Here is a 13,149-nt window from a genome sequence, read left to right on the forward strand (position 1 = left end):
CCACAGGTTAGGGGTTCAATCCCACAAGACTTTGCCCCACACACCACAGAAGCCAGTTGTAAACCCAGGTTGTTACCTGTGCTGCTGACCAGGTGGCTATAGATTGGAGACGCCATCTACCCCTTTCCGTGCGTTCAGTCCATTTATTAGAGCAGTTTGGAACTCAGAGAAGCACCCTCCTTCCTACATTACCAGCTTATTGTGAGAGGAGATAACTCAGGAACAGCTATACGGAAGAGAGGCACAGGGCCAAGTATAGGGAAACAGTGCAGGGCCCCTGTGCTCCTCCCTGAGCCTGCCTCTCTACCAGCACCTCCATGTCCTCACTAACCCAGAAGCAATCTGAATCCGGTCCTTTTGGGTTCCTATGGAGGCTTCATGACACATAGGCATGATTGATAAAATCATTGGCCAGTGGTGACTCAACTCAATCTCTAGCCCCTCTGCCCCTCCCAGGAGGTCAGAGGATGGGACTGGAGATTCCAACCCTCTAGTCCCATGGTCTGTTCTCCAGGCAGCCAACCCCCATCTTGAGGTGAGGTCCAAAAGTCACCTCTCTAACATAACAACAGACACCCTGACCACTGTCAGGAGTTAGGAAATTCCAAAGGTTTTAGGAGCTCTGTGCTGGAAAGAGGAATGAAAACCAAATGTATATATTTCTTACTATAAATCACCATATTACACAAGGACACAGATGAAGCTGAGCATAACTAGCAGTGATGTCAGGCAGGTTCCTCAGGCTAAGCCAGTGGCTCTTAAACATGGTTGAGCATTAGAATCACCTGGGAAGCTCTCAGAACACTCGGTTCTTGGGTTGAAGTCTGGATCAATTATAATAATATGTCTGGAGCTGGAAGCCAGTCATTAATATTGTTCAAAGCACCCAATATGCAGCCAAATGGAGGATCATGGGGTTGATGATGACCTACCTTCTGATCGGGTGAACAACCATCTTGGATTTGCCCAGGAATGAGAGGTACCTTGGATCATGGGGAATTCAGGACTAAAACCAGGAAAGTCTGGGCAAAGCAGAATGACTTGATTTCCCTGCCTCCAGTAGACTTTGTGGAGCCCTGTCTGGGAGAAATCCAACCCCAGGGTGAAAGCCTCTTGTCCATTGTCAAGTCTATCAAGTGCGTTGTCTTGGAATCAGAGCAAGCCAGGTTCCATCATTCATAAGCTATGTTACCTTGGGAAGGCTGACTTCTCTACCAGGCACTTCAGTTCCTTTTCTCTCTCCTTCCTCCCCATCTTCCCTTGGGGGTCATAGAATGAGCTGCATTCTGTGGGTGGTGTGCTCCAGCACATGGTGTCAACTGGAGCCAACTTCCACAGAGGCCAAGAGAACTGGAGACTCTTGACAGGTTGCCAAAGAAGGGTAGGGGCTGGAGGGGGGAGAGATAAGATAGGCTTGCCCATGCCAGGGTCATGGCTGGCCTGGGTGTCTGCACAAAGAATGCATGCCCTTCTCCTTCCACCTCCTTTCAGTGCTGATTGGCAGACTGTAGTACAGAGGGGCCTTGTATCCAGGATCCTCCCTCAAGGCTCCTCTCAAGGCAACTGCCTACATCTTCATCCCCTAGGTATGCCCCTGGCCTGGCCATATTGTATGAAGACTGCAGACTGCCAGGGCTCAGCCATTATCTGCTGTCCCTGACACAGGCACAGCCACCGCACCATCCCTCCAAGAACTAAGTGAGCATGTTGGCTCATATGTTTTTGGTTTGCATTCTCCCCATCCCTTTAGTTTTAAACCATCAGGGGGTTGATTTATCTATAAAATGTGTAACAGTTGTGCTCTTCTGGCTGCGGGCCAGACTTTTAAATCACACAGTTAAAGCTGATGGAAAGTAGTATCAATTATTAAGGGAGGCTGCATCTGGTAGATTCCCAGAGACCTTTCCCAGGGCCCCTCTTTCTTGTCTGATCCTCCCCCAAACTAAGCCAGAAGAAGGCCAGAAGCTCCAACTGAAAGTCCACCTGTTCATCTGTTTGTCCATCCATCCATCCATCCATCCACCCATCCACCCATCCTCCATCCTCCCATTCATCATTCCATCCATTCATCCTCCCATCCATCCTTCCATCATCCACCTACTCATCTTTCCATTCATTCATCCATTCTTTCATCTTCCCATCCATCCAGCCATCCATTCTCTCATCCATCCTTCCATTCATCCATCTTCCATCTTCCCATTCATTCATCTATCCTTTCATCCTGCCATCTTATCCATTCATCCATCCTCCATCTTCCCATTCATTCCTCCATCTGTCCATTCTCTAATTCATCCATCTATATCCATTCATCCTCCCCTTCATCCATCTATCCATCATCCATCCATCTATTTATCCATCCATCTATTCCACAACTATTTATTGATGGCCTACTGTGAACCAGAAGTGATATGGTGCCTGCTGTCCTGGTACTTACACTCTACTTGCAACAAAATTTAAGATTCTCCAGGCAAAATCTCCTGGGAACTGACAGGCCTTCCCTATGTGCCAACCCGGTGAGATTTCCAGATCCCCAGAAGGGTGCCTCTTCTCTTACCACTGTTTTTACCCCAACCAGTCTTCTGCTACCTGAAACTCCTTTAACACCCTTCATCATAGATGAGGCTTAAAGCAACCTCTCCAAGAGTTACTGTCTTGATTTGGATTCACCATAGAGTAAAATTAACAGAAATTACTATCCCAGGCATGCCTGGGTGGCTCAGCTGTTGAGCATCTGCCTTTGGCTCAGGGCATGATCCCGGGATCCTGGGACTGAGTCCCACATCAGGCTCCCTGTGGGAAGCCTGCTTCTCCCTCTGCCTCTCTCTCTCTGTGTGTCTCTCATGAATAAATAAACAAAATATAGAAAAAAAGAAATTACTAGCCCAGGTTGTAAACTCAAGTGACTACAGGGCCAGGTGGAAAACAATACAAAGTGGTGAGGATCATGGCAAACTGGAAACCACAGTCTCACTTAAAGAAGCCAACCAATTATTGATCTCTCTCCAATTATCTCCATGTGGGAATGCAGATCCCATGGGACTGCATCTTCTCATTTTTCAAGAGAAATCAGGAATCCAGATTTTGTATATAATTTTTAAAACAATGAAGACTAAAGAAATACTGGTGAGGGCAAGATTCAATTTGCATGCCACCTCCCCTAACTGTAGACACTAAACTATGGATTCTAGCCCGGTCCTAGGCCAGGCCCCTTTAGAGTTTCTTCACAGGACTAACTCTGATAGGGGATGCCTTGAGGACTTGGCCTGGAGAGAGGAGAAGAGAGAAGAGCATCAAGGGCAGGGGAAGTAGATGAAGGAAAAGGAGCCTGCACTAATAGACCAGCCTGCCGCATGTTCTGAGATTACTTCTAGAAATTCTTAATTCTTGTGCCTCAGCTGTCATTTTCATGTGCCCTGATTTTCATGAAGTATGATTTGTGGGTTGAAATAATCACTCTGGCTGTTGTGAGGAGAAAGGCAGGCTGTGGACATATCCAAATGAACAGGACAATTGTTGGATAGGCTACTGCAATGGTCCAAGCAAGAGCCAAGCAGCTGAGCACTATGGCTAAGGAGCATCAGCCCAGGATGCTGGACTGCATGTGGACAGAGAAGGCTCCCCAGACACTTTGGGCTGCTGGCCTTGCATATGGCAGTGAGTTGGTCAAACCACCAGGGAAATGCTCCTTCAGGAACCAATCACCTCTTATCAAACGTTTATCCAAAAATCTTCCCCTTGGTTCTGAAGCTGGCCACAAATTGTCATCAGCCATGTTCCCTACAACCTTGAGCTTTTCACCTCATCAGACTTCTCCCTCCCCCTTTCTCATCCCTGCAGCTACCTTATTTCTTGTTTCCTTCTTTCCATGGGGCCTTCCTCTTCACCTTCTTCCCACATCTGTTCCTCACTACTGGGCTCAGGGCCATGCAGCACTACCTTTGAGTGTTGTTAAAGCCCATTTCTCCACTGGGGACCTGCGCTCCTAGCCTGGATTTCGAGGAGCAAGTATTGGACTTTATTTCTTTATATATTAATCCCCAGCTCCCTGGAGATGCTTAATAAAGACAGCATTTGCCGAAGGAAGTGTGGAAGGGGATAGGGACGATGGGTAGGGAACTCTTACTGATTCTAGCCTAGCAGCCCATCACTCACCTCTTCCTCTTCTTCCTCTCCTGTACAAGTGGAAATCCACAGGTGGGTCATACTGAGGACACTGGAGTTCTCACACAAACTAGAAAGTTGTCTTCTGTGCTTAAGGCTCAGCCCAAGGGGTGCATCTTGTCAAGCTTTCCTTGGGTTGGTCCCCTGCACCGTCCTATTCCTCAGACCTCAACATACCCATGCCTCATCCTTTCTCATCTTCAATGAGAATCAGTCAGGGAGTGTAATTAGGGAAAGAAAAAGAAACAAAAGAGGAAGGGGGAAGGGAGGAGGGAGTGGATGGAGCCTGGCATGTGGGACCAGACAGACCCCAGTTGGAATTCCAGCTGAACCACGTCATGACCCGTGTGACCTTGTAGGAGCTGCTCTTCCCCTCTGTGCCTGTGTCCTCACATTTATAAGAGATCTCTATAGGGGCTTCTGGGTGTTTCAGTCAGTTTAGCATCTGACTCTTCGTTTCAGGTCAGGTCATGATCTCAGGGTCATGGGATCCAGGCCCGTGTCGGGCTCCATACTCAGGACAGAGTCTGCTTGAGATTCTCGCTCCCTCTGCTCCTCCCACTTATGCTCTCTCTCTAATATAAATAAATATTTTTTAAAAAGATCTTTATAAGAAGATGGTCCACGAGGCTCCTGTTGGTTCATTTTCAATGCCTATATTTTTCTAGCAGGGCTAAAGAGTGGAGATGGGTCTGGGGGCCGGGGGAGCGGCATCTGGACAGAGATGGGCCTTTGATCTTAGTGTCACTGAGATTCTTGATGAATCCCAATCCCCCCTCCACCACCCCCCACCCCCCGTTGTCCCTTGTCCCCGCAAATCAGCCTGACCGTCAGCTCTCCTGGCCTCATTTACTCTGTGGTCAACTACCTGCTTCTTTTCTCCAAGCCCGGCCTTTGAGACCATTCTAGAAAAGTCTTTGAGGTTCCTCAGACCTTTTGCCCTTAGATGTAATAAGACTCTGCATATTGTGGTCATTGTCAAAGATATTAACAGCAATGGCCGAATTTTAATTGGCGGATGCTTTTCAGCTGACACTCGCTCTCCGCCTGTGTCCCATGTGGGAATGTGTACCCGATGGATGTAGCCAGCACCCTGTGCCTCTGAGCTGCGTTCTCTGTGCATCTGCATGCCCTGTCAGCCCCTCTGTACCCTTTCTGTTCACACGTATGCCCTCTGCAACCTTCTGGTACCTGCCTTGCTGTGTATTTAACCTTGCGCCAATGTTTACGGTGCAATAAAAGCAGAACCAAATGAACACGGTGACTTCTGGCGATTTTTAAACCTCATGGGAAACACTCCTTTATATGGGATAGAGGCATGCGTTCTTTTTACCCAAAGGCAGTGAGTTGGACAGAAGTTCCCAATGACCCTGGAAGGTCCGTGAACCTCTTGGCACCTATGCCCGAGGTAGGCAGGTAAGAAGGGGGCTCATGTACGAAGGAAGAAGAGGGGAGGAAGGCTGACTTCACAGGCCTGGCAGGTGTAAGTGTGTTGTGCATAAAATCTCAAAGTGCAGAGCAGAAAATGAGGTGGTTGTTGGCACTCGGAGCCTCCTGGTACTGGTGGAAGGTCCATGGCCTCTCGCCTCCAGTCGAATTTTTAGACCACTCTGCAGAATTTCACCTTGAGAAATGCTCTTCCATCATGAAGAGGAGGCTGTCTGTCCCCCCTACTTTACTGTCCCTTCCCTGATCATAAAAGCCCAAGGAATTTCTTTTCTTTTAAGATTTTATTTATTTATTCATGAGAGACAGAGAGACATAGGCAGAGGGAGAAGCAGGCTCCACTCAGGAAGCCTGATGTGGGACTCAATCCCGGGTCTCCAGGATCACTCCCTGAGCCAAAGGCAGACACTCAACCACTGATCCACCCAGGCATCCCAAGTCCAAGGAATTTCACTCATTTAAGACAGACCTGTCCCAAGGTTTTGATGTAGTCCTGCTGTTGAAGAGTGAAGCCAGCCTTCCTGGCCTAGGTCTGTTAGTGGTTAAGGAACGCTCCCTTGGACATCCCTATGTCTACCCTGCCACTGGCCCCCAATCATGACCACCATAGGTGATGTTCACTGGTGGGTGCTCCATTCAAGATGGAAGACATGGTGTCTGGAGGGCTTGTCCCTTCTCTGCTTCCTCCCTGGCTATGCGCTTTTATGGCTTCCTTTTTATTCATCTGGCAGATACCGATTGATTAAATCACCAGGCACTGGTGTACTGTATATACCAGGCACTCTTTTTAGGTAGCTGTGTACAAGCATGAACAAGATAAATATGATCCCTCCCCTCAAAGGGTCTATCTGCCGGTGGGAGGAGCAGACAATGAGTAAGCACACAAATAACACCGATGCAAGTTGTGATGAGGGTCCCAAGGCAACAGGGAACAAATGGGCGACATGGCTTAGGCTCTGGATACAGAGTCAGGGAAACCCTCCCGAGGAAGGAAAATGTGTGCTTGGAGCTAGGTGACAGGAGAGAATCAGCCTTGAGAATGCCAGGCAGAGGAACACCATGGACACATGCTCTCAGGTGGGGATGGAGTGGCCGTGCTCAAACTACAAAAATGGGTGTGCTTGGCTGGAGACATGCGTGAGAGAGAACAGAAGGAGCAGGGCTCAGAGGGAAAGATGAGGCCCAAGGAGATGAGATGCCGTAAGCCATGCTAAAGAGCGTAGGTATTATTCTGAGCACAAGCAGAGCCAATCCTCTGGATATGGGCCCTTTACGGCACAGCCTACATGTTGTTTGAGAAACCAGATGGGAGGTGCGATGGGAGAATAATCGAGGATGACTCTATGCTTGGGGCTGAACAAACTGGATGAAAAATGGAAGCCCTTGAGTTCATCCATCCCCTTTCTCCCCAGTCCTGAGCATCCCCAACACATGGCCCATGTCTGCTCCAGCCTTCCCATTGATCCCTACCATCCTCTTCCCACTCCCCCCACCCCAAAACATGAACTGGGATCCCATAGCCCTTCCCTCTGTCTCCCCTGCAGTCTGCCTGGCTCCTTGCCTCTCTGAGGGACTCTCCTTTGCAGGTGATCAGATCACACTGATCTCAATGAAGCACTCATTTGTCTGAGCATCACACTAAAAGAGTCTAACTCAATCATCCTCATTTATAGGAATAATGAGCACTGGGGACAAGATTTGATACCTGAATGGGATAATAGCATCGTCTTAAAATCCTCCCAGGGAGGTCTGACGGCATAAAGCATTGACTGACTCTCAAAGGCTGGGTGGGTGGGGGGCAGGGTGGGGATTCAGACTCCATGCCTACACAAACTCAGTTTCTCAGAGAATCTGGATCAAAGATGGTGTGTGAAAGCCCAGGTCTGTAACTGTAAGGGTATACACACCCCAAGCATGCACAGAAGAAGCTTGGCCACTGTGAGGAGAGGCTTTTCCTCAGGCTTTACCTTCCAAGCCCATTAGCGGGAAATGTAGTCTGATTCATTCAAAAGGCACACACCCGTGGTCAGCTATGGCATTGCACATGGCCATACCCGCACAGTCATACCTTCACCATCTCTAAAGTATTTTGGCTTCTGCCATCTGGTTGGAGGCTCCCCACAAGTGCGTGTGGCTGACGGGGACAGAGAGCTGTGGAAATGCCCCAGAGGCTGCCCAACTTCCTGGGAGTGTGAGCAGAGCAAGCACTGTTTCACACCTGTGGGGAGCTACTTGCTGGCTCCACAGAGATGTCCTTCCTCTCCCCTTGGGTACCCACTGCCTGCCTGGAGACTCTGCCCCTTGAGGTCATTCAGGCTGCCCTACAAGAGACCAGAGCAAGTGCATTAATGCCCAGCACATGACAGTGAGAAGCATTGGGCTAGACTTTCCCCATAGGGAATGGAGTGATTTGGGGGGGGGGGAGGTGTCCCACTCTGGGGTAAAAGACAGGAAGCCAGTGTGGCAGGAGGCAAAAATCAGGATGAGGAGGGAGGGAGCACAGCTTCTTAATGTTCTATGGTCTGAGGGATGCTTTGTGTGCATTGCTCTAGGTGGAGGAACAAGTTGATCACTTATGCCTTGGGGGGAAAAGAAGCTCTGAAAGCAGGAATCTGTGAAGAAAGCGGCAGACATGGGGTAGGACACCAGAGAGGAGAGAAGGGGAGTCTGTGTGGAGTGAGAGGCACATAAGGGGGGAGTTGGGGAGGGAAGCCACACTGCCTGTGTGCAGCTTGCACAGAGCAGAGCCCTCAAGGGACACAGGGGAACAGGGGAGTCCTGTCCCCCAGCCACATCACGCACTGCCCCTTCCCCAAAACTCGCTCCTCTGATTCTTTCTTGAAACCACAGATGAGACACCACCTTCTCCAGGAAGCCTTCCCTGAGGCATACCTTCCCTACAGGGTCCCAGTTCCCCAACGAGGACACTGTAGCATAACCTGCCCACCCCCTAACCTGGGTGCCTGAGTGGTCAGTGAGTCCTGGAGGCAGGCGGCAGGTGGGGTGGGGTGGGGGAGGAGAAGTATCAGCTTCTGCTCTAGCTTTAGTTAAGACTTTCCTGGGTTGGACAAGAATTTTCCCAAGCAGCACCAGCCGCCTGGTCTACCTTGCCGAGCAAAGGGGTTGGCCCACAGCCCGTGAATGTGTAGGTAGCACTCTAAGCCAAAAATCCTGGGATCCACCAGAGGGGTGAGTATAATCCTCGCTCAGCCTGCCTGGTTCCTGTACAGAGGTTCAGAATGTGTCCAACAGGGACCCCTGTTTTCACATATGGACCAGAGTAGAAACAGCATAGACATTTAGGAGATGGAGGTTTCAACCAGAGTGCCACCGCTTACCAGCCTCCTTGGGTTGGGATGAATACTTTCTGACTGTCTCCCAACTGAGTGCAGATAGCAGGATCTAGCTGGTGTGCTAGGATGCACTAAGCACAGGGCCTGGCCCCTGCAAACAGCGCCCCCCATAGCAGGCATTATCATGCTTGTCATTGCTGGAGTTGGTGCTAAGGGTCAGGTTCTAGAACATTCTGCCAGAATTTCCTGCCCCAGTTCTGCCATCTTCTAAAAACACATCACCTCAGACAAGTTCATTTCCTGCCTCGGGCCTCGGTGTTGTCATCTGTTAAATGGTGGAAGAGCCCGCCATCCCCCAACCCTCATGCCTTCTTCTAGGGCCCTGAGTATGAAATGAGATAGTGCACCAACAGCGCTTAGAAACCAGCCTTGGTGCTCTGCGAAGGTTCAGTTAAATGTTCCGTTAGCATTGTCATGCTTGTTATCGTTGAGCTCAATGTTACCTAAACTTTCAGAGCTATGTAAAATTAGGTCACAAGACAGCAAAATGATGCAATCTAACACTCTAGTGCATGATCCCCTCATTGATTGTAAATTCATAGCCCATCCCGAGCGCCTTCGGCGTGCAGAGCACCATGCAGGTGCGGGGAGCATAGACCAGACTCCTGCTTCAACCAGACACAGACGCTGCTTCTCCGCTGGTAACATCCAGTCCAGTCCTGGATACACAGATAAGCCAGAGGCACAAGGATGAAGGCTTTGGGGTGCAGTTAGCAGAACACTGCCCCGGGAACCAAGAGACGCAAATTATTGTTTTTTTAAGGTTTTATTTATTTATTCATGAAAGACACAACAGAGAGAGGCAGAGACATAGGCAGAGGGAGAAGCAGGCTCCCTCTAGGGATCCCGATGCGGGGACCCCAGGATCACTACCTGAGTTGAAGGCAGATGCTCAACCACTGAGCCACCCAGGTGCCCCAAGGAATTGTTTTTTAAGAAGCTTTTAGATGATGGAGTGGGTGCCCAGGGCAGACCTCTCTGCTTGCTTGGCCCGTCTCTGCCTCCAGGTCCAGCTGCTCAGCCTCAGCTCTTGGGATGGTTCTATGCAACCTCAGACTCCCTTATAAAGACAGCATCCATCCCATGTGCATCTTTACATAAACGTCTTATGGGATGTGGCCAATGCCCAGAGACACAAGAGAGGTCAGCCCCCAGGGCTCACAGTCAGCCAGTGTGGGACAAGAGCCAGCTCACGAGTGCTCTGGCAGCTCTTGCCTCCATGCACGAGGCCTGGAGGACCCTGCACATTTCTCAAGAGGGCCCTGTGCGTAGCACATGTCCTGCAGCCTCCATGCACACATCCCTAAATACAAGGTTTGCTTCCCTTCCTTACCTCGATCCTAGAGGCAGTCCCCTAAATGAACAGTGCACCCACGTCCTTGGCCCTGACTGCGCTTTTGGTGGTGTTGGGGGGTGGGTTGCCGAGACGAAGGAGGGCTGGTCCTTCAGGTAGCACAGGGAGCTGCGAAGGTGGCACATGGATCTCTATGGACCTCTTTAGAGACTGCGGAGGATGGTGGTGTCTCCACTAGGGACTGTGAAGTCAGCAGGAAGACCCGGAATTCCCTCAGATCCTTCTACTTGTATGTCAAGGGGAAGGGGGGGTGTGATATTGCCAGGAAAAACCTTAAAAGGTGCTTCCCATAACCACTAAGACTCTGCATTTCTTGGATGCCACAGTAGAATTTCTCACCTTAGGTTGAGTTCCTTAGAAGCTGAGGCTGAGATGGGATTCTTGGGTCAAGAGTTTTCTTGGGAGGCATTTTTTTGTTTTGTTTTGTTTTGTTTTGTTTTGTCTTGTTTTGTTTTGTTTTTCAAGGGAAAAGAGGTAAGGAAGGAGGCCAGGACAGGGGAAGAAAGCTGAGCAAGGGTATGGGCTCAGCTGGAAAAGGGCCTCCATCTGGCCCCACAGAGAACCCGGGAGCACAGAGTGTGGAGTGTTGATCATACCTTGAGACACAGGGATGGGCATGGTATACATCTTGTCATTCAGACATTGGCTAAAGGCTGCCTTCGCCCCAGCATTTCCCTAACATCAGGGATCCAGATCCCGACCAGAGAAACCATCCCAGGAGCTGGGGGGTACATGCATCAGCTCAGCAAAGAAGTCTCCATTGATGAAGCTTCCATTGCATTGCCCTTAGTCAGGAGCTCCTGGTCTATGAGGAAGATCCTATTTCCTTCCAATTCTTCATGACACAGAGACTTATGTTCTGACTGTATGCTTTGAAACTCCCCTTGTCCAGAGCTCTCTGTGTAATCTTTCATCTCTCCAACTGAGAGAGCTCAGGGGAGTGCCAGGGATTCTCTCCAAATATGGATTTTTAAGTGTTATGACATCATCTCAGTCATTAGCATGAAGATGCTTGTAAGTACCCCATCATTTCCTCTAGGATTCCCCACTGATAATTCCGAATCTTTTTATAAGCTGAGCATTTTCTCAAGCATCACACTGCCTCAGAAGTGAGGCCTCAACCTTTACTGTAACGATCTCTGATGAAAAACTCTGGAAATATCTGCCCCACCAGCCCAGGTGTCGGCAGCAGATGCCAAGATTCCTTGTAGAGTACCTCAGGGTCTAATTCCACACCATCTTCAGATCTCCAGTTTAAGACTCTAGGCCCCGGTTCCAGTTCTGCTACTCACCAGCCAATGACCCTAGACAACAGTCAACCTCCTGTGAGCTCATTCATGGGGATGGAATAAGATTAGGTTCCAGATGAAGGTAACAGTGGTTTATCCCAACCAGGCATTCAGGGATATGCTGGTGAACTGGCTTGGGGAGTTGGAGGGGGGATACCATGGAGAGAGAGCCCTGATATTCACATTTGCTGATTTCCGTGGTATAAATATTCCCATTATGATAGCTGTCCAACTACCTGTGGCTGAACAACCAGCTTGCAAAATTCCTCAATATTTGAAAATCTGCTCAAGGGAGCTGGTGGGAAGCCTGCATCCTACCACTAAACCTATCAAAATGGTGGCTCCTGGTACCTGCCCATGCTTGTTGGTCAAATGTCTCAGGAAAGACATCACTGGGATTATTCCCAGCCAAGGGCTAGTCTGTGTGTCTAAAAGAGGGTGTTAAAAGGTTCTTGTTCTGATGCTTGTTCTAAACTTTCGTACTTGATGATAAAAATCTCCACTTGTGGTACGGCCAAGACCAACCCAAACTCAACACCTTCCGGTGAAGGCATTACCCTCAAAAACAGTGCTGAGATGTCCCCAGTCTTTGAGTTTGGGAAACCTGCTACTCCTGACAAAAGTCTAGAAGCCAGAAGGAGAAACTGGTATTGAGGATTGGGGAGGTAATTCTGTATTTAGTGAGTTTCACTGTGTAGGTAGCCATAAGACGATTGACGATGTAGCCTGCACCCTAGCGCTATAAACCAGACACAACTGCCTTTACCTTTAGTGTGCTTTCTACCCTTTCAATCTTGCAGTAGACAGCAGCCTCTGGTCCACCTTCCCCCAAAATGATCTGCCTACACCAATGACCTTGGGGCAGGCAGTGTCTTATTCCATGGGGATGTGCAAAGTACGGTTTCGAAGTCCACCTCAGACCTAGCTGTGTGCCAAAGCTCCCCTGACCCACACCAGCTCCCCTGGCTCCTCTTTGCATCCTCCTCCTATAATATGCTGAGAATTTCAGCTCCACCCTCAGGCATGCATCCTGACTCACCTCAATAGCCATGCACCCCAATCCCAGCAGCTCCCAGATCCACCCTTCATTGACCGTCATGCCCCTGCACTCCGTGGGGTCTCCTCCTTGCCAGAGAGTTTATCAAAGTATTTCCTCCAACCCTGTGAAGTGTTCCTCCCCACCCCTGAACTTCATTCTTGAGGATTCTGTTCTGTTTCCAGGGCTGCAGGTACACAGTCTAGAACATGCACACGAAGGTGGCGTGTGCTGTCCATGGTCAAGAACGTGGAGTCTAAGCCCAGAGTTCACGGTCTGAAATCCCCACCCTCGACCATTGTCACACATTAATTATGTGACTGATTTTATCTCTGCGCCTCATTTACCTCTTTGTAAAATGGAGATGTTGATATTGTGAGAACAGAAGGAATTAGTAGATGGAAAATGCTTAGAACAGGGTTTAGGGGCCCCTGGGTGGCTCAGTGTTTGGGCGTCTTCCTTCAGCTCAGGTTATGATCCTGGGGTCCTGGGATCCCCGCAGGGAGCCTG

The 13,149-nt window shown here is 49.5% G+C and overlaps 1 protein-coding gene across 1 annotated transcript in view; it reads left to right on the top strand.

The window, feature by feature from the left end:
• The window catches only part of SHISA6 (shisa family member 6), a 282,711-nt gene that overhangs the window by 227,163 nt on the left and 42,399 nt on the right, over window positions 1-13,149 (top strand). The window lies entirely within an intron of this gene.

The sequence above is a fragment of the Vulpes vulpes genome, chromosome 12 (assembly GCF_048418805.1).
Source record: "Vulpes vulpes isolate BD-2025 chromosome 12, VulVul3, whole genome shotgun sequence".
In the NCBI taxonomy this organism is placed as follows: domain Eukaryota; kingdom Metazoa; phylum Chordata; class Mammalia; order Carnivora; family Canidae; genus Vulpes; species Vulpes vulpes.